Genomic DNA, 24,209 nt, shown 5'->3' with positions numbered 1-24,209 from the left:
CACACACACAAACACACTCCCTACACCGGTAATAAATCACTAACATTCTACTAACTTGTGTAGGTTATGAGAATACAAGTGCATAGAGATTAAAAATACAAATAATCTCCACCTAAGCAGTGGACAAAGTAACGTAACGAGATAACGTATTTAAAAGGCTGTGACTCTCTTGGGGAGCTAAAGAATAAGAGAAGTCCTATTTGAATAAGAACATTGATGTTTACTAGGCGAGACGCCTCTTTGGCCTGTACGTACGGACGGGATCTCCAGCTCGTGCTCCCCAGGGTGTTGATATGAATGAAATATCTTTTTCGAGGGGATATGTTAGGCTAACACTACAGCCCTTACTGCCGAGGGGTGAGAAGAGGCCCCGCGGGTGGTGCCAGGAAGAACGGTGCACGGTGCACGGGAGAAGTGGATCTCGAAATTTAGGGGGGGAAAGTGCCAGGGTGTGTGACGCAGGAGTCATCCAATTCCTACGCTGATAGGCAACTGTCGTATCTTCACAACGCTGATAAAATGCAAGAAAACAACAAATTAACTAAAATTAAATATATATAAACTAAATAAGATAAACTGTATGAAGCTATCACGCCTACGTGGGTCAGTTTCCAAATGCCATTCTTATCTAGAAATATTTTCTTTTAAAGCTTGTTAATGACTACACTAACAACTTGATTAGTGGGTGTGAGGGAATCGCCAACCATGTAAGCACCCCTCTAACTACTGTGGTAAAGGGAGAGGAATGATTGTCCTTCCTCCACCTTAAGGGCGGTGTGTCTCGGTCACGGTTTCTCTTCCTTCTCCTGAATCCTCGAGCAGCTGACTCCTCGTGAGACAGCGTCACCGCTTCGGAGCAAAGCCTCGAGTGCCTTCATCACCATTCCCCTCCCTCCTTGGTAGGGATACTCTGCAGGAGCTGAGATAGTGAGGCCAGCAGACACAAGGAGGCACACAGCTCTCATCACTTGCCACCATTACGCATTTGTTCAGCTGTTCTTTTCTATCGCAACGCAACGCAACGCAAGGCAAGTCTCTCTCTCATTGTGAACGTCACCCTGACGGTAGTAAAAAAAACATAAGACTGGAAATTGTATAAGCACCGCTGTGCGGGGCGAGGCCAGGATGGCGAAGGCTGGTTGGAAATTGTACAAGCACCGCTGTGAGGGGCGAGGCCAGGATGGCGAAGGCTGGTTGGAAATTGTACAAGCACCGCTGTGAGGGGCGAGGCCAGGATGACGAAGGCTGGTGCTGGGCCTTCATTTAGCGTGGCTGTGTCCACTCTTCGTAACCACAACAAAGTTTATGAAATTAATTTGTCGTAATATGACACTGCCTGCGAGAGACAAAAATAGGAAGGAGTTTAATGATGGGTGATATTTTATGATAATTTGATTATTTATATTTGATTTTGTAATACGTTTGAAATTTGGTAATACAGATCACGATCTATCATGCATGGGCCCCAGTGTTTGTTTTCATCATTAGTTTAGTCGCATTATTATTTGTCTTTATGTGGGTTCCAGTGCTAAGTGTTATTTTGTCCTTCCAGGTAAGCAAGAGAACTCATCCTTCAGGCCACGCTGGGTTCCTAACGACAGGTGAGGTGGAGCAGGCGGCCTCCTCCATGCGCGATGGAGGGCTGTCACTCACTGCCAGATGTGTCGTTAGTATTGATGTCTTTCTCGTGACATCCCGCCCGTGAGGCACTGAACAGAGGGCGTAAGCAGAACTTTCTTTATACTATCTAGGGATTGTGAGTTATGAGGCTTCCGCTTCGTGAAGTAAGGCGTTATTGATCCCGACCGTAATAAAATCTACGGTCTTATGAGACATTTTGCTAACGTTCGGTGCACGTGTTGAATCCATGAACACTCATAGAATTGCTCCATGTCATCTTATTTACTTGAATGGAAGAAAGCGTCAGTAAATATTTATGAAAACCAGTACAATTCTGCTGACTAATAACGCTACGTGTTCATATTTTCACCTTTGTTTTCGTTAATGTTTATTATGGTAGTGTCAACGTGTTCTTGATTCTGCTGACTAATAACGCTACGTGTTCATATTTTCACCTTTGTTTCCGTTAGTTAATGTTTATTATGGTAGTGTTAACGCCTTCTTGATCAATGCTGATGTTTAAATTTAACTTTCTTTTGCTATTACCAGTATACATATTATCAAAACAGTGTTTACTCGATCTTATTGACTGTTGCATGAAAAATTACAGAATACACTGGCAGTTCACATCATTATGATTAATACTGTATTTTTAGTCATTTAGTTATTCTCTCCTGACTTCCAGTTTATATTCTACGATTTTTTTTTTTTTTTTTTTTTATAAAAAATATTTTGGTGGTATTTACCATATGCATTTTAAGGGGCTGAAACATGTAGTATGGGAGCATGAGGGAGGACATTAAATGTTGATTATGATAAGATGTATGAGGAACATGTATGGACCTATGGATCAAGTAAAAAAATAAGAAAGTGCTAAGAAAGTGCCAAGAATTGTAAAAAAGAAAGTGCTGAGAATTGATCAGAGTCAGGTTGGTCAGAGTCAGCTGACCAACCAGTTGAGGGAGTGTGATGATATCTTAGGCATGTGGAGAAAGAATGGAAGAGATCAGTGAAGACAAGTGAGTCAGGTAAAAGAGGTGTATGCTAAAGGAAACACTTCATGGAAAGGAGGGACAACACAGAGACCATTAGATATAAAAGAAGAAGGAAGAGGGACTATGCATCACCCAGTGGGTGGAAAGCAGATGTGAAAGAGTAAACCATGATCCAGCCCTAGAAAGCCTCGACATCTACTGGAAGTTTGTGTGTGCGTGGCCCATTCAGCTAATTAAGTCAGATGAAGGAAATGGTTTATTATGATTACCAGAGGCATGCTAAACAAGTGACCGCAGTACAGTGTGGTCAGTGAGGATCAGTCCTCTACCCACACAGAGGCTTATTATACTAGAGTGAAGGAATGCTTGTGGTTGTGAAATTAATGTAAATCTTACTGTTATATATCTCTACTGAACACTACCAATCTAATAACAGCCACAAATTCTCATTTTTGTCATTCCTGCCTCTTTTTCAAGAACACTCCGTTCCCATATCATAGAGAAATGAGCATTTTAGTAGTCACATCAAGAGCATGAATCATCAGGTATTAGTTCTGTGAATGATCTGTAAACATGATACTGCAAAAGAAGCAGTTTTTCTCACTTGAGGAACAAGGTCACTTTCCAAATTGATTAAATCATGCATTTAGTAGTCACATCCAGAGCATGAATCATCAGGTATTAGTTCTGTGAATGATTGTAAACATGATACTGCAAAAGAAGTAGCTTTTCTCACTTGAGGAACAAGATCACTTTCCAAATTGATTAAATCACATATAAGTTTGTGCTGACCTTCAAACAGCTTTGCCACCTGAGGGCAGCACTTGGCCAAATATCCGATGAGGGTGCACAGCCTTGCCCGCACGACAGGTACTGGGTGGGTAATAAGAGTACCCAGCAGCAAGAGAACTGAGGTGTCACTACCTAAGATCTTTCCCACAACTGTTTGACTCTCAGGTGTTTTTCTCAAGATGTGATTCAGTATTGCCAGCATGTCTGCAACTAAACTTGGAAGCACATTATCTAGGCTTAGGATCTTTTCATCACGTTAAAAGCATTTAATACACAAACACAGTTGCAAAACTAAAATAGAAAATCTTTTTCAAGATACACTAAATGGCACATTAATGCAGTAATACTTCCCACTGAATCGATCTGATCTTTATCAAATTCAACTGTTCTTTTTAGCTTATAGTTTTCTACCCGTGATATCAGTTTGCAACAATACACTAAATTTGGTACCAGTTTACACTCAAGATACACCTTAATCACACTTTCCTTACTATTCTTCATATCATCCATAGTCATGGACAACGACAGCAAAGCTGTAAGTTTATTTATAACTGTCAGCGAACATGTTTTGATTTCTCCAAGAAGAAACAAAAATGGACAATTCTGTTTGTTCAAGAAATATGCTACAATTTCCATCAAGTACATCTGCCAATGATTTATCAATAAACTGACACCATTCCTCTGTTTCAATTGGTGTGTCTTCAAAATTGAAACTGTGAAGAGTAAACACTGCAGCACTACTAGTCTTTCCACTCATAACAGTCAACAGTCTTTCTTCAGTAAATGGAGCATAACTCTCCTCATTTATGTTTGGCACATTTGGTCTTCCATCTTGCATTAACTCTAACACTGTATTGGAAAGTCTGCTTCCCCTTCTAGAGGAATCTATTGAATTTGCTAGGCAACTGACCATACTATCTTTGCGATCTTCTAGAGGTACTGGTCCATATGTCTGAAAGTCTTTGACATCCTCTTCCTTGAACCCTGGCTCCTGAGATATTCTGCTGAGTTTCCTGACTGATGCCCCAATTGCACTTCTTAACATCAGGTTCATAATCTTGTCCAGCTGCTGGAACAGATTCCTTTGAGGATCCATTAATGTGGACATCAGCTTCCACTGTGTGTACACACTGTTTCAGGCTTTGAACTGATGCATCAGTTGAACTAGATATCTAAACAAACTCGAATCATTTTCTCTCTTCCTCTGTAATGCTGTTGATATGGAGATGGAGATCTTGAGCCTTGATCCTCTTGACATGAGCCAGTTTGGAGATGAACTGCTGGTAACTTTTTTAAGGTTTCACCATCTATTTGAGGAATTCCTATGCTTTTCTTTCTCTCATTCTGGTGAGGAAAGCTTACAGGTGCAGGAGGTAAAGATACATCATCCACTGCTCTATCAGCCTGCAAAGTTGACAATTCAAGTCTTTGTGGTGAAACTTTTTTTGATATAGAGACAACTTTCTAATGTTAGACTGGCCAGCCACTCTTGACTGTCCAGCAGCTCTTTCTACTAATTCTTTACATTGTTGTTGTTTTAGCTGGTGTTGAGACACTGTCAAAGGATCAGTGAGAGGCATTATATTCAGAGAATGTTCAACAAACACTACTCCCTCCTGAACCCAAGGATGCTCAAGTAAAGCTGGCCATGTGAGCCTTTTGCTTGGATCTTTCTCAAGGAGTCCATGTAAAAAAGTGGAACAATCCTTGCTCCATCCTCCCGGCCATATGACTGGTTCACTTCTCACCATTTTGATTAACTGAACTATACAAGTGGTACAAAAGGGTGGCTTTCCAAGAAGTGGTTCATAAAGGATGCACCCAAGGGACCACAAATCTGCATTGTGATCATAAGGTTTCTCCTCAATTAATTCAAGTGCCATATACAATGGAGTGCCTTTAACAGATGTCAATACATAGGTATTGATGCACATTTTTCTGGAGGATCCAAAGTCACAGTTTTGCTTCACTAGTTGATGAGAGCAAAATGTTTTGGGGCTTATGTCTCTATGGAGAATTCTATGAGAATGCAAATAATAAATTGCTGAAACTAAGTTGCAAGCAATCTGTTGAACTCTTTCCTCTCTTAATGGACCATTAGACTCTAAAAGTTGAAAAAGTTGGCCAGGCACATACTCACTAATAGCCACAACTTCATTTTCTGTCTCAAACGAGTCAATTGTACGAACAATATTTGGATGTGCCAGACCTCTTTGAATTTCACATTCTTGCAGGAGACTTTTTAATTCTCTTTCTACTTTATTTCTTTTTGGAATAAACTTGAGAGCTACAATTTGCCCCCTAAGGAGGCATTTTCCTCGGAACACTCTTCCAAATGAACCTTGTCCTATTGCCTCCAGCACCTTGTACTCCTCCATCTTTCATGTGGTTACTACCTGCAAATGAACATAAGTAATACTAAAGTCACAATTCATTACTATATATGTTTATTTCTTTGTCACTTCAAACTGTATACTGAGGATTAGCATGTTATATTCATGGATCTTTTCTGGTCATTGCACTGCTATATTCATGAGTGTAGGAATAGTATGTGGAAGAATTAAGAAGAAGGGTTTACATAAAGTATTTCAAGCATATGCAGTGGATAGAACATTTCTGAAAGCAATCTAGAATTTCTATGCTGATACAAATATAGTCATGGAAGTTGTAGAAGATTACATAAAAAAAATATTCAAAGTTAGACCTGAACTAGAAAATGTTATTCTGTATATGACTGGAGTCAAGAAGGAAATAATGAAGTAGTAGATGCAGGAATATTATTGATGAGAAAGAGGAAAATGTGGAGAGTACCTATGCCTGTGTTGATGATGGACTCTTACTGAGTGAGAATGATTGAGTGCTGCAGGATTGATTAGTTTGCAAATTCATATACAAAACCTAACTTGAAGACAGATGCAGTGAAGGTGTTGCTGTTTGAGTAAAACTCAAACAATATATAAAATCAAGACATGGCCAGGGAATGAAGAATATGGGAACATTTTTAAGAAGTGGCACTTGTTGAACATAAATTCATTGAGCACTAAATCTATGATCATAAAAATCAAGACATCCAAATTTTGTCCAATATGATACAGATGTACAATTGCATCTATCAACTCAATCAAAGTCCAACTTAAAATTGTTCATCTGGTAATCATTCCATTATGAAATCAAATAAAAAAGTTAAAAAGTTTTATATTGAAATTTTCCTGGTGAGAAGGCATAGAATATCTTTATGCATGTACACATGTGATTTTTTCCATTCAAGGGTATCAGTCACTGGCAGCTCACTTATAAGAGAGAGTGTATTTAGTGCTCTTTGGATTTTAAAATAACAAAGGCTTTAACAGAAGTATTACATGAAGTTTTGTCACAAGCTTGACAATACCCAAATGTCAACTACATTCATAAGACTCAGCAGAGATTCAGCAATAATACCATGGTCATCACATGATCACACAAGTAAAGGAGTGGTACAACCAGTCCAAAGATAATATCATGTTGCATAAGAATAATTCACACTCCTACAGGCCCTCAACAAGCCAAAATGACAAGACCATTAACCAAGTGTTGACTTCAGTTATGCAGAACCATCAAATTTCCATCTGGAAACTAGTAAACAAGATGAAGATAAGCACTGGTTTAGTATGCTCTATCTTGAACAAGGATGTGGACTTGCAGTGACCACAAAATTTATGACAAAACTGCTACCAACACAGCAAAAGTGTATATGCTTCATGTATAAAAGGGGAATATCTTGAGATATTTTTATCATATGTAGAAAATGGATGATGAGAGACTGAGTGTGTGAATGTCTAGTGTAAATGTTGAGTGGCAATGTCAAGGGACTTACAGTGGACAGAGCGGAAAGCAGGAATTTTGTTTGTGGCCACATCATAAGTGATTATCAAGAAAAGAAGTGTTCTTCAACATATGGACATTAATAATAGATCGTTTACCACAACAAAGGTCTACAGAATAAGGTTCAGAAAAGTAAAACATCAAATTACTAAATACTTAAGACAGAAAACAAAATATAAACCCGTCTAGTTTTCAGCACACCTGATTGATCATCCACTTGCACCACAGCAGATCATTATCTTGTACCATTGGTTTTATTCCTGCATGTCCTTCTGGTCATTTCATTCATCGTCACCATTCTCTGCGAGTAAGCGAAGTGTTAGTAATCAGAATAGATCAAGAAATAATGGGATCAAGCTTCATAAAGTTTGATCTAGAAAAGAAGCAGGAAGGAACTGGTTCTCAATAAAGGTGGTAGATGAATGGAACAGACTCGGTAATTAGAATGTTAGTAGCAGGTCATTAGGAAACTATAAAAGATTAGAAGACAAATTTAAGGACAAAGATGATAGGTGGAAATGGGTAGGAATGTTTCTTGCAAGGACTGCTATGTTTAGGCCTTACAGCTTCTTGCAGCTTCCCTTATTTTGTCATGTTATGTTAAGGTGCTGCCACTTTACCATTTTCATCACTCACTGATTTATTCCAGCTTACTAACTGCATACACTTTCTTTCCTCTTGCTATCCTTTGTCACTTAGAAATTTACTTGATTTTTTTGCTTTCCAGGTTTTTATTAAAAACTCTACAGTATAAATACCAGAACTAATACTTGAACAACTCTCAGACTGCTGGTGTGGATCATGTATACGATTGTCTACACCAAAGTCTCAGATTGGACACCTGAATCCTTATCACTCACCTTGCTGAGAAATAAGATAAATAGTAATTAAATAAACAAGTAAATTGCATACAATCTGAAAAATAAATTTCCTAACAATGGTCAGTAAAGTATTTAGTAGCAATCACAGCACAAAATTTACACCATGGCAACTCTTCTAAGTTGAACACTGTAGATCAGCTTGCACTTACATGCAACCATGGATGTGATGGCAATCCTAATTTGTAAAGGGTTTACTGTATGCATGAATGTGTGTGTGTGTGTGTGTGTGTGTGTGTGTGTGCAAGAAATCTTGACAATACTTCCTCCACAAACAGTAGCTGTTTGGGGGTGGACATGCGATAGTGTACTGATATTCTAGTTTCATTTTGTAAAAGTTTCACTCCCTGCTACAGTATAATTACTGAATAGTAGCTCCTGGCAGGATAACAGTTTTGGTTAGGTTAGGTGGATTATGTTGAGATACGTAACATTTGCATTTTTTGATCAATGTTAGCAATAGTGGCTCCTTATGGAGCAGCTTAATCATGCACATATGATGATGAACACGCATTGTTCAACACGTGAGGGGGTTAGGTTAGGTTTGTTTGAGGCGGAGAAATAGAGGCAGGCACACAGAAAAAACAAACAAACTAAAAAGAAAAAAAACAAAGGCAAAGAAAGAAAGGCCAGACAGTAGACAGAGAGAGAGAGAGAGATGGCGCGTGTGTGTGTGCTGGAAGGTGATAAGGAACACCGAAAAGTTTACCCCGATAGGAGCCGAATGCGGAGGCTAAAGGACTCTCAAGAAGGCTGCGGACTCAACTTTTCCCTCCCTCAAGCGCCGTCCAGTCCAATTGCCGGCTCAAGTTGTCCAGTGAGCCTCTTTTCCAGCTAGGTTTGAGGCCACTTCATGCCCTCTTCTCTCTCTCTTTCTTTCCCTCTTCTTGCAAGCGTCTTTCTCTTTACTTTTCTCCTTCTATTCCTTTCTCTTCCACTGTTTTTTTTTTTTTTTTTTTTTTTTTATTTATACAAATCTACATGATATGTGTTTACAGAGTTGCTGTACATATACTTTACATATTTCATACAACAATTTAGGCTAAAGAAGTCATTGTTAATGCCTTCTATCTGAAAGCCTCTCTCTGTTTGTCTGTTACAACCACACATTCACTGCAGTCTTGAACTGCTGCCTGGTCCAGCCCTCAACACTTGGCTGCACGGTAACAAACTCGTTCCACCAGCCAATGTATGTGTTCAGAAACTGTCTTTGATGGTGCCACGTTCTGCACCTGGGCTGGTGCAGCTCCCCAGGGCCACGTGTGACAGCTCTGGTGGTGACTTCGGCATGTCGGGCAGGCTGCCGGAGAGCCTGTAGGTGCGGCACCCGTTGCTGTTGCACCTTGAACATGACGGTGAGGCCCGCCACGTCTCGTCGGTGCTGGAGGGTGTGCAGTGCAGGCTGAAGGCCGAGCTCACTGTTCCTGATGAGTCTCGCCGCTCGGTCCTGCACCTTGTCCAGGAGAGCGAGGTGCTTGTTTGCCGCGCCGCCCCAGGCCAGGCACGCGTACTCCAAGGAGGAGCGGACCTGCGCCTTGTAGAGTAACTCCAGTCCCTTGGCGTCAAGGAGGTAGGAGATTCTCCTCAGGGATGCCAGCTTCCCTGAGGCCTCTCTGGCGAGTCGCTCCACGTGGGTTCTGAAGGTCAACTTACGGTCGTAAGTGACCCCCAGCACCTCCACCTCATCCCGCGGCGTCAGTGTCTCCCCGTTGAAGGTGAGGCGCGGGGCTCTACTTGTCCTGTTGATAGTGAGCTGCTGGGTTTTGTGAGCGGCAAACTTTACTTGCCACTTCCTTCCCCAGGCTGCAACACGGCTCAGGGTGGCGTTGATGTCGTGGTTGGCTGCAGCTTCCTCCTCCAGTCCGTAGCTGTGGGATAGTGTTATGTCATCTGCAAACGCCTTCGCGGTAGGAACGAGGTGCATCAGATCATTGACATACACATTCCACAGCAAAGGGCCGAGGCAGCTCCCTTGAGGAACACCTGCCCTTATGGGCTGTGGATTTGATTCCCGCCCATTGATGATTACTTTGAGATGTCTGTCTCTCAAGTAATTCTCAAAGAGCTGGAGGAGAGCCCCGTCCACGCCTATAGCACGGAGCTTTGTGGTGAGGGCTGCGTGCCACACTTTGTCGAACGCCCCCTCGATGTCAAGAGCCACGACAGCCGTGGTCTTCCCTTGGTCCAAGGCCCCACTCCACTCCGTCGAGAGGAGCAGGTGCAGGTCTGCCGCCGACCTCCCCTGCCTGAACCCAAACTGTCTGTTGCTCAGCAGGTGGTGCCTCTCGAGGTGCCGCGTGACTCTCGAGGCCACAACAGTTTCCAGCACTTTGCTCAGCACAGGCAGCAGGGACACGGGTCTGTAGTTTTTTGCCTCTGTCTTTGCATTTTTCTTGTGCAGAGGCACCACACTACTCCCCTTCCACATTTCAGGCCATGTGGCGTTGCTGAGGCAGTGGTTAAAGAGTGAAGCGAGTGGGCGCGCCAGCTCCGCAGCACACTGTCGGAGTACGCGGGGACTGATGTCCTGTGGCGCCACCGCTTTTTTCTCGTCCAAGTTTGCGAGTATCACTTTCACTTCCTCTTCATTTGTGTTCACTGTCTCTAGTGTTTCTTTCACGATTTGAGGGAGTAGCGGAGATGGTCTTTCAGGGTCGGGGATGCACATTTTTTCGGCGAAGTGCTTGGCCAGGAGGTCCGCTTTGTCACGAGCAGTGTGGGCAATGCTGCCGTCTGCCCGGTGGAGTGCAGGGATGGAAGTGCCCCGCGACTCACCCTGCTGGTCCTTGACAAGGCTCCACCACTGTTTACAACCAACCTGGCCTCCTCTTAGCTTACTCTTGAGGTTAGCTTTCCACTGCTCCACTGCCCATGTTTGCGTGGTATTCATGTGTATTGTTGCCTCTCGGTGCCTTAACCTGTTCCTGGCAGTGGGGTGTCTCTTAAGAGCACGCCAGGCTCGGTGCTTGGCATCAGAGGCAGAGCGGCACGCAGGGCCAAACCAGGGCTGGTCTGATGCCTTGGTTTTGTGGTCCGAGTGCGGCACCCAGCGGGCCTGCAGGGCGTAGAGCAGCTGGGTAAGCCGCCTCACCTGCTGGTTAGCGTCGCCATGCAGCACGTCTCCCCAGTCTGTGGTCTTCAGGGCGGCACGGAGGGCATCCCAGTCGGCGGCCTCCCACCTCCAGAGGGTGCGGGTAAAGCTCTCCTCTCGTGGTGTCCTGAATTGTATCCTGGTGAGGACAGCCACGTGGTCTGAGGTGCCCACAAAGTCGAGTGGATAACACTGTACTGTGTGGGGAGGGAGGTCCGTCACTACTGGGTCCAGGGATGACCCAGACCTGTGCGTGGGGAAGGTGACATAATTATGCATGTCGTGCACAACCAGTAGGGAGTTAAAAGCGTCTCTCACCGTGTGCTGGTTCAGGTCGCCAATCACTACTACACTGTCACACTGACTGGCCGTCATGAAAGTGTCTAAGTTTTCTGACAGGTAGTCTAGCAACACTGTTCCCTGCGATGGAGGCCGATAGCAGCCCACACACAACAGACCTTTCCCGTTACTGTCCGTTATTTTTAATGCCAGGAGCTCAAGTTCCCCGGGCACGGGCGTGGGAGGCTCTACCACCTGAGCACTGACCGTCTCTTTGTAGCAGAAGGCCACGCCCCCGCCTTGTGTAGAGCGGTCTTTCCTTACCCAGGCCAGTTTCTCTGTCTCTCTGTCTCCAGCTTCCTGTAACTCTGTCCTCTCCTCTTCTGTTTCCGCATTACATTTCTCATTCTTTCCCAGTCTTGATGGTTCTCCTTGGTTCTACTTCGGTCCTGTTTCTCTCTCTCTCTCTCTCTCTCTCTCTCTCTCTCTCTCTCTCTCTCTCTCTCTCTCTCTCTCTCTCTCTCATGCTTGGGATCAATGCATTTTTATCAGTACAGCTCAACTGCAGTTTAGAACGAAATACGCCAGTCATTTCCGGTTGAATTGGACTCTTCAATTCAGATTCAGTTTCATTCACATGCTTTTCAATTTTGATTCAGTTCAGCTAATTATGTTTTCTGTTTCATTTTATTGGTTTTAACGCAGATTGCACACCAGACACTATCAGAAATTTAACACAAATAGAAAGCTTATTTGAACTTTCATTTTTTTTTTCTTATGCGCCATGACACAAACTCAATATTACATTATAATCAACATCTCTGTTCCTTCGAAAATGCTCCACAACAAATATGAATTACATTTTATTTCCTTTATTCCCACAAATTCATATCTCACTGGCATGAATTCCACGTCTGTTCATGCTGATCCTTTATTTTTCAATTCCAATACAATCCCAATTCGCGCATTTTTTGCGTCAGTTCAAATTCAAATCATAATTGAATGTAACTCAGTTAACTACGCGCGCGCGCGCACACACACACACACACACACACACACACACACACACACACACACACACACACACACAAGTCAAGGAAAATTCTGTTTCTCTCTCGCTTCCTTTTATTGCTATTTAATCTTGTCGTGTCAGGATTTGTTTCCCTTCCCCTAGTCACCCCATAGAAAAAAATACCCCCCCCCCACACACACACACACATTGCTGATGCTCCCCTATCGCCATACGTCACTCACTTTTTGAGTATCGCTTTAAATCTGTGAGCATTTCACTTTACGCGTTCAATATAAGTGACATCACATCTTCCCTGCCTAGGTATTAAAGGGTATGGAAAGTAGGACCTGGTTTATGTATATTCCCATGTGTCGTGAGTCGCAGCGTGGCAAAGTGTGGGGTGAAAAAATTCAGCTTTTCAGCTGTGAAGCAATTTGAGTTGGTAAAGTCAGCCGAAAGAGTTTTTTGGCGAAGTTCCAAGGGATTTCTGCTGGAATGGAAGAGCGGGAAGTTTGTTTGGGCAAATACACTTTCAGTTATTTCACGCAACCAGTTCGAGATTGTGCTGTTTCGTTCGTGTTTAGATGATGATGCAAGAAACAGCAACCAATTCTGGCAGGCCTTTGTACCCGGCAGTGTGTGTGTGTGTGTGTGTGTGTGTGTGTGTAAAGTGAGGTTTACATGCATCCTGGTTTACATTAATTATTTACAGTGAGTTCCTGCCTTGAATTGGGAACAACGTAATGTCAAATCCGAGTGACGACCTAATTTCCGTGAGATCTTACTGTGCGAGAAACTGAACGTAATTATCGAGTGTGTGGCGGCTTTGTGGTATTGATGCCAAGTTAGAGGAAGCAGTGACAGGGTGGTGGTGGTGGTGGTGGTGATGATGGTGTTGCCTTGGCGAGGTCCTCCTGTGTTGATTTAGTAAATATATGAAACACCTTTAGCCATCTACATCACCTACTCTTTTCTGCTTTAAATGTATCGTATCAAGAAGTTGAAGTGAAAGGATTGTCTTTCATTCAGCAGAATTTCTGATACCTTTTTTTTCTATGTTAAAGATAAAATGATTAAGTTATCCTACACTTTTCATCTTCTCTATCATCTGTCTCTGTATTGAAGGAGAGCTAAAAAAATAACTTTGACAGACCTCACAACAACTACGTCATTTGCCTTGTTTTTTTTTTTTTCTCAATCTACTCTAATTCGTATATTAAGAAAAAAAAAGAAGAAGAATTTATAACACTCAGCGCTCAATTTCTGTTTTAAAGTATCCTATATTAAAACTGAAAAGAAGAAACTATCCCTGCAGCTGCGTAAGTCTGACTTCTGCGGCTGTGACGTGAGGGAGTTCAGAAATTTTCCCTGTATTTTATCATATTCCTGTTGTTTCCTCTTGTTCAAAGATGTCACGACGCTTTGTTTACGCCACGTTCCTTTGTGGGGGATCTCATCATGGTATAGGAAATTCGTTGACTAATTCTTATCATCTTTTCATTGTTTTTTTTTATTATTATTAAGATTCTTCTCCAAAGCAACTTAGAGTACTCAGCTCTCTTGTTGATCATTTCCAGTTAATATTGCTGCGACGTCCTGGAGACAGAAGGGATTAACAATCTTGCGTCTCTGTACACACACACTCCTCTCTCTCTCTCTCTCTCTCTCTCTCTCTCTCTCTCTCTCTCTCTCTCTCTCTCTCTCTCTCTCTCTCTCTCTCTCTCTCTCTCTCTCTCTCTCATTTTGTTGTTGTTGTTGGTCATTTTTTTTTCTTGTCAGATTATTTCCTGATGACTGCATGTGATGTACAGCTCCCTCCACTTCCACGTTCTTCAGTCAGCGTTGCTAGTGTGTGGATCGCCTGCTGTGAACCTCCTGCTTCGACTCGTATTGAAACAAATGCCGCCAATCCCTCTATCACCCTTCCGCTTAATAGTGCTACCTTCGATCTTAAGTCACTGTCCTCTTCATTATCATCACCACCACCATCACTACTATTGTCATTAAGAAAACTGAGTAAATACCTGCACGTGTACGTTTGATAATGATAAGTTTCGTAATGCACTTAGTACATCAAAGCAGGAAGGTGGAATTATCATAATGTAGCTTCCTCATCATTTAGTCTTGATCATTCCCTCTCCACGTAGCGCCAGGTGAGAAGAAAGGCAAGGAGAAGCCACCAGGCACATACACTTGCCACTTCTTCGCTTTTTTTTTCATTCCCTCCCCATAAAACGCTTCAGTGTTAATAGAGTGAAGCGTGAGAGAGCAGCTGTTGCATCGACCAACGCTGCACCCGACACCTCGCGCCACTCCAGACCCCGAAGTCTGCTGGGGCTGAAAGGATCCCCACCTGCCCCGCGGCGTGAGGGGGCGTGAGAGAGGAGGAGCAGGTGTCCGAGGAAGGCGGAGAATGCATGTAATGTTGGTGAGGATAAAGGGTTTGTGGGAAGAGTGGAGTGAGTGAAAGAGCTGGTCGTCAGAGTGAAATAATCGAGGTGCGAAGGAGGACATCCACTCTCTCTCTCTCTCTCTCTCTCTGGGTGGTTGTGTGTGGGTGTCGTTGTTCTTCATGATTTTAGCAGCAACTATTCATGAAGGGTAAGACTACAGCTTAGAGGAAAAGCAAACAAATTGAGCCATAAGGAAAACTAGAAGGGAAAATATAGACCAGAAAGGAATGCGCGGCTTATTAAAGGCGAGATTACTTTGAATGAGGAGAGAATAAATACTTTGATTGAGGAGAGAATAAATGTGTGATCATGTACGATGACACACACAGACAGACAGACAGACAGACAGACAGACAGACAGACAGAGAGAGAGAGAGAGAGAGAGAGAGAGAGAGAGAGAGAGAGAGAGGGTAAACAGCATACTAAAGGGAAGACTTGAGTTAGAGAGGAGTGAGAGGGAAGAGCAGGACAAAGAGAAATAACATTAAAGAAAACAATCCAGGAACATGAAAAGTAAAAGGTCTCTCTCTCTCTCTCTCTCTCTCTCTCTCTCTCTCTCTCTGACTCGATTACGGATACTGACGAGCAGCTTTTCATACGTTTTCCTCATGCAAAGTGTTCACGCGGCCACAATGCCATCGCTCACTCGCTGCCTCCCGCAACTCTCCACAAATCTGAAGGAGTTACAATCCACAAATCTGAAGGAGTTTTGTAACTTGAGAAAAATACAAGAATATTTTTAACAGCCTGCCTTGCCTATCTTGTTTTTTTCTTCTTCTTTTCTTCTCTCTTTGTCATCCTGTCGTCCGTGTTTATTTACTTGTGTTGCGTGTTTCGTTGTTTTTTTTTATTTTTCTTTGCTTAGATTTTTTTTCTTTTTCTTATGTGAGGATTTTCGTTAATGTTCCTATGATGCTTAACGTAATAAGTGTCAGTGTGTGTGTGTGTGTGTGTGTGTGTGTGTGTGTGTGTGTGTTTTGCAGGACACCGTTTTCAACAATTGTATATGTTTTTATCTTTCTTTCACTCTTTCTTTCTTTCTTTCTTTCTTTCTTTTTCATGTTTCATTAATTATTTCTTTCTTTTCTTTCTATCACTCTTTGTTTTGAAATTTTCGGTGTCCTTTGTTTGTTCCCTTTCTAATCATACACTTCTCTTAATTTTCTTTGTATATTTACCTCCTCTCTCCTTTTGTTTTGGTAACCTTTTCCTCACTCGTATTTCATTTCGTCACTTATAATTTTTCTCCCGACTTCCATTCATGATGTCTTTTAACTCCCTTCCTTCGAACGAATCAGAGACAACAGAGAATCTTCCCATTGGACAAACAGATGCAGCGTGGTGTGCCCGGGAGGAGGCGCCAACGTGGAGGAATGTACATATGCAACAACCGCAGCCACACTGCAGTACTCTTGGGTTAACCCGACGTCGAGGAGTGAAGAGCAAAGGAGCAGCATGGTTGGGGTGAGTGTTGCTCTAATTGCTACACTAACATTGTTGTTGCCGTAAGAACGAGGTCGTACTGCGCCGCTATTTATGCCACAGAGACTAGATGCCTTTCAGTGTCTTTGCAGCACTCTAATGTGTTTCCTGAAGTTAATCTTTACTCTGTTCCAAGCCGATCTGTGTGAAATTTTACCACAACGCAGTGTACTACATTACGTATTTATCAGAGACTAGTTTTGGTGGCCGCTCTACTTAACGAAGCCTATAGTAACTGAATACTAAAAGAGCTGAATCAATACTAGTTGTAAAGAAGAGAAACCGTTTTATTTATCTATTTTCATTGTGTCCCTGGATATTTTCTTTAATGAGTCTCGAGTCTCCGAAGAACAGTAGAAAAGGAAATTATGTCTTGTCTTTCTTTCCTTTCCTTTTTTTTTTTTTTTTCAAAGGTACAAATCGGTAGTAAAAAGGAAGGTTTGTCACTGTCATGGCAACAGTAGCGAAGAAAGAACTGTCTAGCACGTCCCTTCCTTCCACAAGACCTCTTCCTCACGACTCCATTTCATTACTTTCCCTTCCCTCTCCCTCTCCCTTCTCCCTCTCCCACTGGCGTGTCCTGTACAGTCGCGTTCCGTTCCAGCCTCGGCCAGTGACGCGGTAGTAAACAAGGGTGGCCTGCACACTCGTTCAAAACACGTCTCGTAAAAGTCTCAATTCAAGACCTATTTCTCGTCCTGCCACCAGGAGTTAGAAGGTCAACCTCGAAGGGACCCTCCCACCACGCTCCCATCCCGCCTCTACGCCCCGATATATCTAAAGAAAAGATGTTTTGTGGTGTGGTTGGAGGGCGGGGAACGAGGATGTTGCTGCATTGGCCTGGCTGGTGTGCGTGTGTGCGCGAGGACTGTTGTTTTGTGGCCGCTTTCCTGTTTGTGCATGTGTATGTTTGAATGTATTTGTTATTCATGTATTTGTTTATTGATTTATGCATTTGTGTGTATGTTTATGTTACTCACGATCGTGAAATTACTTGCTGTAGTTGTGACAGTCAGATATTACAAGCAGATGAGGAGTTGGAATTCACGCGATAGATAAGAACAGGACCTTACACACACACACACACACACACACACCATTGTTTTGCTCACTAATTACTTACTCATTACATTTAGCAACCTTCAATCTGGTAAATAACACTCAAGGACATTACTAGTGTGTGTGTGTGTGTGTGTGTGTGTGTGTGTGTGTGTGTGTGTGTGTGTGTAAGGTCCTGTTCTTATCTATCGCGTGAATTCCAACCCCTCATCTGCTTGTAATATCTTGTGTGTGTGTGTGTGTGTGTGTGTGTGTGTGTGTGTGTGTGTGTGTGTGTGTGTGTGTGTGTGTGTGTGTGTGTCAGTGATCACAAGAAAGCCACATTAGCATTTCCTGGTATCAGTCGAGGTATTTATTTATGCGTGCGATATTCGTCCCTTTCATTATTGTTGTTTAGACAAAATATCTGATGACGTCATCTGGATTCCTCCACAACAAGCCTTCCTGAAGCTACTAATCTGGCAGAGCCACTCAATTAACCTCCCTTCACTGCACGGGGACGTATGAAGCAACTCATCAACAATATCTCCTAACATTCAACGAAAACCTGAAGAGATATGGAACAGTTTTCTCGTCCGTCTATCGCCGAGCGGCAGCAGGAGGAGGCTTATGTGTGAAAATAAAAATAAACGGATATCCTGTACAGCTGTCTGAGGAAACAAAATGAATACCTTCTGCAGCTGTCAGGGAAAAGTGAAATAAGAGACGGAAAAATATTAAAGTAATCGTGGAGGTCCGGTTGTATCTGTCACGCGCCACCTTGAGTCACGGAGCCAATTAGAAGCCCAGGTAAAATTGCTAGCCTTGCAAAGTGGAATTAACCGTCCCTTGGGTGTGTTAGTGATGTATGATAATGATGGCTGGTGACCGCGTGTGGTGGTGGTGGTGGTGGTAGTGGTGGTGGTGATAGTAACAGTGGTAGTAATAGTGGTAGTAATGAAACAGTGAAGTATGATGTCACGTGCCGCCCACATACTTAGGAATCACCAATAGCATCAGATTGTCTTCTTCCCATAAGCCTGGATTTGTTATTGCCGTAAATGCTCCCATGCCTGTGTTGGAGGAGGCGAGCAGTGATGTCCGACACAGAGATAGAGTCTGTCTTTCTCTTGCACTTTAGGCGAGGCGAGTGGTGAGATTTGCCAGAGGATGAGAGATGTCCTTACGCTGGTTCTTCTTTGCCCTGACGCCAGGTTAGAATTTTCTTATAAAGTTTTAAAGCTGTGAAGGAAAAAATGTTATAATGTGCAAAATGAATGGTGAAATTTTCCTTTAAAGTATATGATTAAAAAGGAAAATAAGAAAGGCATCGTTATATACAATAATTCCTTTTTAAATACTCCTTATTGCCATGAAGACCCCCACTGTCAATCGATATATCACTATATGTTCACTTCTATTCGTCAAATATTCCCTATTAATAAATTTGGCACCTGCTGCCTCCCACGCATGCCTTTACTGGCTTTTCTTTATTTCATTAATTAACTAACTCACTCGCACTCGTTTATTTGCTCCCCACGCTGGTTAAGTCAGGCCAATTATTACATTTTCTTCTCGCATGGCAGAGAACATACATTTCCTTATCAGAAGTAAAAAAAAAAAAAAAAAAAAAAAAAAGGTCGCTGGTAATAACTATTCCAATCGTTTTCATCGCGTATCCTTTGGTCTCACTTGTCTGCCGGTGGTAAAAGTGCTGGACGTTCTGCTCATTTATATATTTCTCCAAACGTTTTTTTTTTTTTTTTTCCGAGCGAAAACCCTTTGCCTGGAGAAGTAATTAATGATGCAACGCGATACACCATGAGGCTTTTTTTTTTTGTACCATTGTGTAGTCTTCACTGTAAGAGAGAGAGAGAGAGAGAGAGAGATGGTAGTCTTCACTGTAAGAGAGAGAGAGAGAGAGAGAGAGAGAGAGAGAGAGAGAGAGAGAGCATATGAAAATAAGAGAAGGTACAAGGCCTACACATGGCAGTCCCTCTATGAAACACACCTACCTACTTGTATTTCCACTTATCATCCCAATCCATAAATTTCTGTAATCTTCTATATAATATTTAGAGCTTCAACAAAGATATGCATAGAAACCCGCTCGTTCCCTGCATTCGTACGAGTCTGCCCTCCGTACAGTGCAGCCATTCCGTCACTGTCACGTGAGGGAGAGAACACATATAGGTGAGTGGGGCGAGGGGTGTCAGTGTGTGTAGGTGATGTTACTCACCAGATGCAGGTCAAGGTCACCAGGTAAAAGTGTTACAAAAATTAAATAGTCGTGTTTGCATAGATTCAACAAAACACCTTACTACGAAACTATCGAGTCACACAATCTTGAAAGTCATTTTCGGTGGACTTATTTTTACACTTCCTTTTTTTGGTCCATCCATTGAGAGGACGAGTCATCACGCAGCCACTCACTCAGTGAATGGAGCTCTGGGAAGAGTGAAGGTGAATACCGGAGGGAATGAAGGTGAATATTTTTTTTTTTTTTTTTAGAGAGAAAGAGAGAGAGAGAGAGCCTGAGCACTACCTACGTCCCCACTCCTTGCCTTCCGAACTAATGAGCAGCGAACACTACTGAAACATGCTCCGAGTCAGGCTTGGAGGCGCGTGGGGTCGTTTCGCTACTTAGAGGCAGCAGCAGCAGCGGTACCAGCGGGGAGTGTCGTAGGCTTGTTGATGTACTGTGATATGTGCTGTTTAGTTTTCCGCAAATTTTGGAGAATGCGGTATGAGAAACATTTCCTTTAATTTTGCGTTGTTAAAAAGAGCTCTCACTGTTAGCATACGAACAACGTGGTACGCTTCAGTTGGAAGTTCCAGTTAAAAACAAGAGTGACCGTGTGATAACGTAACCCATGACTGTAACATGTATTTGTGCTCGCGACACAGCACACGGTTGTCATATACTGCTACATACTTAGTGTATGTTATACCTGTTGTCTTGCACTCAACAACTCTGGCACAGCTGGCGTAGTGTTAATGAATGTGGAAACTTTATATTTTCATGGTAACAATTCTCTTTATATTCGCGTCAGTGCTTTTAAATGTTCTCCTTTCTCTCGTAAACATGAGGGCAGGGTCTGAAGGTTTTACTGATTACGCAGCGTTTCGCGGTTCATCCATGGCACTTTAAAGTTAAACTCGATTACAATTAAGTGAAGTAATTTATCAGTTTGAGTGAAGTATTTTATCAGTTTGAAATACCTCACCGTCATTCATGGAAGAAAACTATTGCATGCATTCAATTTATAACTGTAGAGGACCTACAAAGTCAAAGGACAAAAAACAAATAAAAATGATGCGGCGTTGTGGCGGAAGTTCCCTCTTTGCAACAGCGCCGAGTGACTCTTTGCATCAGCTTTCATTGGAATGATATTTCGTTTTCAACCTTTCCACTTCATATTAACACTACTATGCACAAGACCCCAGCTTACGGGCTCTCAAAGCTGACTGGGAGATACACTACGATATATTGGACAAACGAGGGTTTCTCATTTAATTGCTGCCGGGATGAGGAGGGAAGAAGAGAGAGAGGGAGAGTGATTTGTGTTATCATTGGTGGCAGTGGTGGTGGTGGTGGTGGTTTGGAGGAACGTACGCAAAGAAACCCTGCCCTTAAATCTCCGCTGTTTGTGATGTGCGCTTCACGGACGCAGGAAACGACGCTGGGTTTGCTGAGGTGAGTGGCGTGGCTGTGGTCCGGATGTTTAGCCCACCTGATGTTTCCTAATTCGATTGTTAGTAAGGATTATCTGCATCTTCTTGTGTGCGTGTGAGAGTCATGGCAGTCTTGCAGCTGCGTCTTAAGTTACATTTGTGGTTCACAATTAGCTAAGTCAGTGTTTGAAAACATGAGCATAGGAACACATGGAAAATTTCTCAGGAGTATGTTGTCATAAGCTGCTTCACCGATAATAATAATAATAAACATCCATAGTGCAGCTGACAAAATATATGGAAAGCTTGCCGATAGAAGGGGCTGTTACATTGTATAGTTAAGATATCACCAGAAATCACCGTTTCTGGAACTGACATCTCACTGGGCTTTTTTTTTATTTATTGGATTTTTGTTGCCCTTAGCCAGTGTCTCTCCTACATAAAAAAAAAAAAAAAGATTGCAGTTAGTAAGACTGTCGATAGAGGGCTGCTACTTTGCCTTGTTGCGTGTAGGCGGCGGAAACACCTCGCGATGTTTATTCCTTGAGCCATGAGTTTCCTGGTCATTGACAGCACATCTGGAAGAGAAAAGTCACCACGTAACCCGAGGCAATAACGGACGACGACAAGTAAAAAGTGATAAAACACAGAAATATGACAGTCACTCATACTTTAGGGAGTTAAACACTCATTCATTGGTAAAAGGTAAAATATTGTGCTTACCGTTCTTCTTTTCCTTCACTCAAGTTGTTCAAGACATGGTAGTAGCGTGTGTGTGTGTGTGTGTTTGAACCAGGCTTCACTCTCACTGCGAGACCTGAGTTGACGTCATCCTACCTTCCCACCACCACCACCAACAACAACACTTTGCAGAATCAAATATCAGATTTTTTGTGGGATGAATGTAAACCAGGACTTGTTAAATGACTGACGCGCGGCATTATTTCTTTTAATAAATACCGCAATATACTCTGTTATCCTGCCGTCAGTCCGCTCCGCACGGCATTCATAAAGGTACCTTATATTTGGGCTTCATTTAGTTATTTCAGCGTAACGCCACACACGTGAAATATCGCCACTCTATTTTCCTGGCGCGGGGAGAATGTTATGCATATTGCGTTGAGCGTCATTACGAGTTATATTTCATAATGTATACGAGTGCTTTCTTTTTAATTTCCATCATAAACTAAACTTTACTGCACACTGATGCGTTATTCACAAAATAAGCAAAGTGTGGTGCAATACAACCTCACCTCAGCGACGCACACTCCACCGCACGTCATCAGGTTTCAGGCACCCTTACATAATAATCTCTCCAGATTTTGTGCATTACAATTCTTTTAATTTATAACTATATATATATTTTTTTTTTTTTTGTGTGTGTGTATGTGTGTGTGCGTGTGAAATACCTTATTATTCATTCACAAAAACGATCACCGTCCACCACAGCAGCAGCGTAATGGACAGTAACTGTTACCTCACGCCGGCCACGCCTTGCCATGCACGCTCAAGACTGGCTATTTTTAATACTCAGCAACACTTTACCTGGTGAATTACTCAGACAAATTTCACTTACACGGATGCACTTGTTGTGTATTCAGTAATGAAAACAGTAATAGATAACGTGAACCCAGTAGCTAGATATAAGATTGTTATAATACCACATGTTCTCCTCGTATACTCAGCAACTCCCTTTACCCGGAGACTTTTAAGACCGCATTGTGAAACCTCTCCGCCACACCTCCACTACTTTCAGAAGGTTCTAGTTGAAATGGCACAGGTTGCAAGGCTTTTGTTTATGGCTGTAGTGACAGATTAACGATGTCTACACTATTAACAGGAGAATCACTCTTGAGAACTCGGCTAAGCATCTCTGTGGCCTTTGAAAATGGTCGTAATGAGAGAGCAAAGTGTTTCAGAATAAGACCCTCACGCAGACTATTTCCATTTACACGTATTAATTTCCTGTGTATCCGATTACAATTACATTGAGCACTGCAGCCCACGGGTAGCAGCTTGTTATTGGCTAAGTGTTCATGTAGCACCTTATTTTCTTACTCGCAGCAGTGCACCACGCAGGAAAAGAGCCCACACTGAGATCCCGTCACCACGTCAACCAGAAATGACTACCTCACGGCATATAGATGGCAGAGCGCCTCGATCGTCACACTTCACCTCATACACTTGATCGGAAAAAGATAAATAAATAAATAAATACGAAGCAATTACAGCAGTGGACAAGTACTGTAAACAAAAGCAGCACGAAGCAATGCACTGCAGTTACTCGCAGCCACGTGTTTGGCAAGCACTGACATTGGTGGAGGCCGTACATTGCGGTCGTATGTTCCTTCATTAAGTTGTAAAAAATATAGTCTGAGCACAACCTTCCCTGTGTGTGTGTGTGTGTGTGTGTGTGTGTGTGTGTGTGTGTGTGTGTGTGTGTGTGTGTTGATTAAGCAAGTCAGGCAATAACACGAGAATAAATAAGAAGAGAACGTTCCTTTGCATGGATACAAAATACTCATAGACACACATACAAAACTAAATAAAAAAGGGGGAAAAAATCTGCCTTTCTTTCTTCATTGTATAAACGTTGCGTTGACAGTTTCTGTGAAGGCAAATTGTGTTTTCTTTATATTTACTTTGTTTTAAAGGTGAAAACAGACAAAGTTATAGATGTTGATGCCGCTGCCACGCATCGCGCTCAAAGAATATTGTGCATGTCGCTTTGAGCCACTTTACGAGTTATAATTCGTAATGATATGTAGTGCGCTTTGTTTTTATTCATATAAATTAAACGGTATCAGACATCAATGCGTATAAAGACAAACAGATCAGTACAGCCTCACCTCAGCGATGCAAACTCCGCTGCTCATTAGGAGTTTTCAGGCACTTGTACCTAATTATCTCTTTTTTATGCACTGAACTTCCCTTTTCGCTTGTTCTGACTGGAAAGAGAGAGAGAGATTATCCTCAGTAACACAAACACAAATGAATAGATAGACAGATAAATAGATAGGTAGGTAGATTTAT

General features: G+C 42.4%; 1 long non-coding RNA gene across 1 annotated transcript; it reads left to right on the top strand.

The window, feature by feature from the left end:
• Positions 1-213: 213 nt before the first annotated feature.
• LOC135098158 (uncharacterized) lies at positions 214-23,373 on the top strand. The gene is made up of 3 exons (XR_010266621.1): positions 214-1,028; positions 16,313-16,445; positions 23,241-23,373. It is a non-coding gene; the product is annotated as an uncharacterized LOC135098158 (long non-coding RNA).
• The last annotated feature ends 836 nt before the right edge of the window (positions 23,374-24,209 follow it).

Source organism: Scylla paramamosain, unplaced genomic scaffold (genome assembly GCF_035594125.1).
Source record: "Scylla paramamosain isolate STU-SP2022 unplaced genomic scaffold, ASM3559412v1 Contig48, whole genome shotgun sequence".
Lineage (NCBI taxonomy): Eukaryota > Metazoa > Arthropoda > Malacostraca > Decapoda > Portunidae > Scylla > Scylla paramamosain.
This window is presented reverse-complemented; position numbering and strand designations above follow the sequence as displayed.